Source organism: Rousettus aegyptiacus, unplaced genomic scaffold (genome assembly GCF_014176215.1).
Source record: "Rousettus aegyptiacus isolate mRouAeg1 unplaced genomic scaffold, mRouAeg1.p scaffold_m13_p_7, whole genome shotgun sequence".
In the NCBI taxonomy this organism is placed as follows: Eukaryota; Metazoa; Chordata; class Mammalia; order Chiroptera; family Pteropodidae; genus Rousettus; species Rousettus aegyptiacus.
Genome location: NW_023416310.1, coordinates 92,130,612 through 92,136,611, shown reverse-complemented (window position 1 = coordinate 92,136,611; position 6,000 = coordinate 92,130,612). Strand labels below are relative to the sequence as shown.

Here is a 6,000-nt window from a genome sequence, read left to right as displayed (position 1 = left end):
ATATTCCTTATACTCAAGTCACACTATACTTTTTATACTTCTCCCTAAATACCATGCTTTTGCCCGCTACCAGTCCCCATATCTGGAATGCCCTGCTCTCTGTCTAGTGAGGCTGCATTTATTCTTCAAGACACTGATTAAATGTGACTAAAGCTTCTGGCTCCTTCTGGTAGAGCTAACCAATTCAGCCAGTGCTTTCCAGGGGCTTCCATTTAGGCCTCTACCAATCTCAAGCTGTAATTACTGCTTTTACCCAAACCACAAAATCCTCCTGCCCAGCGATTGTTTCTTACTTATCTTTGCCCCCTTTAAACATAGCCCGATAAAGTTCCGTTTATGTCGTGGGAATGGTTCCTGCTTGGAGGTAAAACATGTCTTCTTTGTGTTCCTTTCGGAAATGAAAAGAATGATGGAAAAAGCAAACATTTACTTATCTCATGAAATACTTTCTATGTACCAAACACTGGTTCAGCACCGGATACACAGAGATGTCATTCGTGCTCTCATAAAGTCTGCATTCGATGGTGGAAAACACAGCAAAAAAAAGTGACATATGCAAATTAATTATAGTTCATGATAAGTGATAAAATGGAAGGAATGAGATTGTCTAGTAGAAAATGGAAGAAGTGGTAGGGAAAGAACCTCAGGTAAAGAGTTGAGGAAAAGCCTCTCTAAACTGGAAATACATGGACAGCTGGATTTGAGTCCAGAACCACGTCCACACATAAAGAAGAACCATTCAAATGTCCTCGGGCGGGGACAAGGTCAGCAAGATCTGCAAAGGGCAGAAAGCCAGTGTGGCTGGTGTGGAGTGAGCCAAGGAATACTAATCCTAGATGAAGTTGGACAAATTGTCAGGGACTAGAGAGCATAAAGCCTTCTCTGCTGGAGTAAAGAGTGTCACTTTATTCTGAGTTCAGTAGAACCCAGTGGACACCTTCAAGCCACAAATGGGCATGGTTTAATTGGTGTGGTATTAATATTTATGCTATAAGCCATGATTATTATTATTTTTTTAATTCTGAATATTTGTATGGACAAGACTTCCTTGCTGGGTTACTTTTCACTTCATGCTCCTCTCCACTGGGGGGCTCCAGAGATTGTCATAAGCATGTAGCCTGGTTGGTTCCCCAAGTAACTTCTTTGTGACAGCCTCCTCAAGAGTTTCTCGAAGAGCTATGTTTAAGGTACGAACACTGACAACATGAGCAATTGAATAAATAAGAGATTAAAATACAATCAGCTCTTTGAAACAGGTCTGCCTTTCATAGACTACCTATGATATAGTAATAAGAATCACTATTTTTCCATAAAACCTATGATATGCCAAGCCTTTATATGACTAAATACATTAGGACTGATTCGTAGTTTTATTTTAAGCAAAAGTGACTGTACCAACAGAAGATTTGTAGAAAAGACCTGAGAAGTGTTGAGACAGAGCCTAGTAGCCTTCTAATTAACATGACGACTTTAACAGCTGACAGTTCCTGAGTGTTTATACTCTGTGCTGCCTAGCACCATGCTGAGTGATTATATGAATTATCTCGTTTAATCTGCCATCAATTATAGAGGGCAGGAATGACCATTATCCCCTCTACCAAAATCGGAAACTGAGGCTTAGGGCTTGTAAATGCCTTGGCCAACATCTCAGAGATATGAAATGACGAAGCCGGCATTTGGATGAAAGACTGCCTGACTCTGGAGCCCTTTATGCTAGCCAGAAGACTAAAATGAAGAGAATTCCAGGGACTTAAGTTCTAGTCTTAGACCACTTTCTTGCCATCTCAGCTTTCTCAGGGAGATAATGATACAGGTCCGACAAATTTGTAGTGCATCTCCAGTGCTATGAAGGTAACCAAAGTGTTTCATAAGCTACTAGATGTCACACAAAAACTGCGTATTTTCTACCAGGTGCCTTGTTTTTACCTTAAAAAGAATACCTCCTCCTAAAATAAGTTCCTTAAAATTTTTTTCTGAACTTGGTTGCCATTTTTTGGAACTTGACCCAAATTACACATTACATGTTAATATATGATCTGGTTCTTGCTCAGACAGGAGTTGGCAATGTAAGGTAAGTTTCTACTGAGTTCGGCTACGAACTCACTGTGTAACTTTGGGCAAATCCCTCCCTCAGGATCTTATATGTGAAAGGAGAGAGTAGGTTAGTTGAAGTTCAAGGTTATTTTCAGTTGTAAAGTACTGGGGTAGAATATCACCCACGGCTGAGATAAGAAAGAGAAGAGGAAAGGGGCTAGGTTACGATATAATAAGAGAATTACCATGAAATATTTATTTAATGAGATAATTATAGGGCTCTTGACCATAAGGTGACCACTGATGTCTTCGACAGTTACAGCAGATATTTAAGATGCATCAGTCGTCATTCTAGTAGCAGACAGTACCAATGATGAACAAAGCCAGTATGATTCCTGCAGCCTGTGGAACTTTACATCTAGATAGATCAAAAAGTGGGAGCCTGAAAAGGACGTTTCAGCTGCAGATGCATCTTCTCCCACCAACAGAGTTTTTAACATTTTTTAAAGACTTGCCAGTGTTTAAAAATAATGGGAGATTTCATACAGTCTCATTTCCGGCTTTTCTTTTAAAATCCCAATATCTGACGATGCTGAGCTGGCATTTCCACACGGCAGGGAAATGCCGGAGATGAATGGGAGCTGTCACCATGCCACCTCCGCCACCGCCCACCGCCACACACCTTTGCCATTTCAGCAAGAAACCTACGTGCCAGTTCCCTGGTGGCTTAAGTGTGTGTGACTGGAGTTCGAGGGAAAACAGTAAGAAGTTATTTCAATAGTGATGGCTGTTACGAAGGGGAAGTACAGGGTGAGAGACCCTAGAAACTTCCAGTAAGATTGCCTTCGTCCCTGCACCCGTCCCCTGCCCCCACTGCCACGCGCAAAGAAGGGTGACTGCGATGCGCGGGGTAAATGGGGGCTGGTCCACAAAAGGTTCTCCCAATTATTATGTCACACTACGCAAGTATTTTCCTTCTCTGTGTCTCAGTTTCCCCAGGAGTAAAACAAAGAAATCTGCTAAACCATGATCGTTTTTTTAAAATCCTTCTTTTCGAGACCCATATAAATCTGAACCCTCTCTTCGCTCTCCACAATAACTCAAGGAAGTGTTCAAAGAAACCTTGTCTTTCACCATCTCAGTTGTACAGATTCGTACCCGCCACCCCCATATCCACCATCCTCAGTGGCGCCACCCGAATGTCTTGGAGCGGAAGCGGGTCACTTCAGGGGAACTGAGCCTGGGTCCGGGAAGCGGGGGCGTGCTCCGCGTCCCGGCGACTCCAAACTGTGCCAGGGCGCCGCCTGCTCTGCTCGAGCCGCGCCCGCAGCGCTGTCCTCCCGCCTCGCACTCCCCAGGCGCTACACCGACCCCAGGCGACTGTCTGCGGTTTCTAGGGAGGGCGCCAACCCGCCAGCTCCTGCTCCCCGCCCTCCATCCCAGCCGGGGAGCCGCCCCTCCAGGAGCAGCTGCGTACTCAGGCGGCGCTCTGCGCTCGCACCCCTCCGCAGCCGCAGGTGCCCGCCCACCCGCCCAGCCCAGCGTTCGTTGCCGCTTCTGCGCCCGGGCAGGTAGGTGCCTTTCCTTGCTCTCTCCACGTTTCTGGGAGTTCCTCCTCTCTTAGCCCCTGCTCCCCGGGTGGAAAGCACCAGTCTGAGCTTCTTGTAAGGCTTAAAGACAAAGCAAAGATCTAGATGAGTGGTGGCCTAGATTTTTTAAAAAAAATAACTAAATAAACCGTCATACTAAGGGCACTGTTGGGAAACTAGGAAGTTAAAAGGGGAGAGAAATAAGACAAAGGCAGCCGCTCAAGATAACCCACCACAACGCGACAGGGCTGGGGCCAGTCTAAGCCTACAAGCAGTATAGTATCCAACCTCATCTCCCAGCCTCCCACTGACTCAGGTCCAGACACGCACGGACTTTAATCAATATTTGCTGGGTGGCGATAAGTGTTTCTGCTTGTTTCTCTTATTTGGCTTCTGAAGAAGCAAAAATCGCCATCAGTGGTTGGCTTCATCACCACAAGGATCCCCCCCCCCACACACACACACCCCAAAAGCTGAAGGATTTAAACATTTTTCACAGAAATAAAATATGTTGTATTCACACAAAGGACTGCTATGCAGCACTTAAAAAGCAGAAATAAGAGCTGTGGAGATCAACACGCCTAGATCGCAGAAGTATAATGATAAATGACCACAGTGAGAAGCAAAATATACCTATGCTAGGATGTCATTTAGGTGACTTATTTTAAAACACTCGTGTTGTAAAGACATAGAAAGTAGACTGTAAAATGTATCCCAGATTCATGATTGTATCTGTCTTGGGGAAATATGGAAAGGGAATGAATTTTGCATGAAGGTTAAGGTGGAAATATTGTTTATCCATAATTTTGAATATACAAAATGATGAAGCAAAGATGACAAAATATAAACAATATGACTAAGAGAGATGTTAACTTGGGTGTTTTCCATTATTTTTTCTTTCTTCCCTATGTTTCTAAATATTTCTGTTTAAGACGTTCTCCTTTTCAAATGCAAACAAATAAGGTATGTCTGTCTATGCTATGCTTGTTGCAATGAAACGTGAAGAGTTATCAGAAGTTGCAACTTTCTTGCTTCACATCTTAGATTCTTTAATTCCTGAAGATGACCCCTCTCTACCTACGGAGACTGACTTAGCTGCTTAGAAAAGCTCACCTGTTGACATCCTCCAAAAGTATAGCCCAAGGGTCAAATATTGGCATTAGAGAAGGAGTCTACAGTTAATAATCTGATAATTGGCTGGGTCAAGAATCTGAAAACCCTCTGTGTTCCTGTAAGAAAACCCTCTGTGTTCCTGTAAGACACACCCTTTCTCTTATATTTGCTACATTTAGGATGTTCATTTCCATGGGTGGTGACTCCGTTCTTGACATCTGGAAATGACTCTTATGTTACACTGCAGACTTAGTACCAGGAGGTCTGGAAGCAGGTAGGATTTGGTAGAAGAGAAAGAGTCCTATGGCTCTTTTGAGCCCTGTTTGGCAGGATGAAAAAGATGTCTTCATTTGCCCAGCAGAGAAAGGTTAATTTCTTTCTGGATATGAAGGAAAGTTGTGTAATTTGGTCATTTACATGGGGAGAAGAGAAAGACTCTTCTAAACTGGATTGGGCGTGTTAGGTGTAATGGAGAAGCCAACATCCAATAATTCCATCCACCTTCCCCTCCCCCAAACATACGCAAAAGTAATTCCCTGCTTACATAGTTTCTCCTTGCTAAAATCACTAAATCTTTGGCGAACAAATTGTCTGCACATCAGAATGAAATTCTGAAATGTGGCAAATCGTGATAATATTCCTCTCTTTCTGACTTGACAATGTGCAAGGTCAATGCTTGGTACATCTGATATTGCAGGAAGAAGGGCTACTTGAGAGAAGGCTGAGGTGGGGAAAAAAATATATAAAAATGACAGGATTGGGGTGTGGGGTGTGGTGTGAAAATTATGTGTGCTGGGGCTTTATGTACAAAAAGAGAGAGAAAGTAGTCCCAGTCTGCTGTGTTAACAATTGCAGTTCCTTAAAATCAATATTCTCTTTAGGACGGGTCCTCTCTAATGTCATCTGCAGTTTAGCCCTTACCAGCCCCCACTTGTTCTGGACTCTAAATGCAATAACAGGACACACAGGGCACCCCATTCCCTTCTCCCTAGCCCACAATGAAACACTAAGGCATCCCACTTGTTTCTTCCTACCCTCTTTCCACTGGAATTAAAAGCCACCCCTCCTCACCTTTTTTTTTTAGCCTGGAGGGACAGTTGAGTTCTGTCTTCCCCCATGGGCTTTCTCCCAGCCACCTGTTGCCACCTGCCCTCACTCCACCCCTCTTCCATACCATTTAATTGGCTGCTTCCTAATTGCTGACTCTGTGCTTTCCATTTAATGATTCTTTTTAAAGTTCGTAAGGCACTTTGCCAGCAGTTGG

General features: G+C 43.7%; 1 protein-coding gene across 1 annotated transcript in view; it reads left to right on the top strand.

Annotated features, from left to right (window-relative positions):
- Nucleotides 1-3,561: 3,561 nt before the first annotated feature.
- Nucleotides 3,562-6,000, top strand: part of STK32A (serine/threonine kinase 32A) — a 90,018-nt gene continuing 87,579 nt past the window's right edge. The window contains exon 1 of the mRNA XM_036225224.1: nucleotides 3,562-3,605. The gene's annotated coding sequence lies outside the window, so the exon portion shown is untranslated. The remainder of the gene's footprint in view (nucleotides 3,606-6,000) is intronic.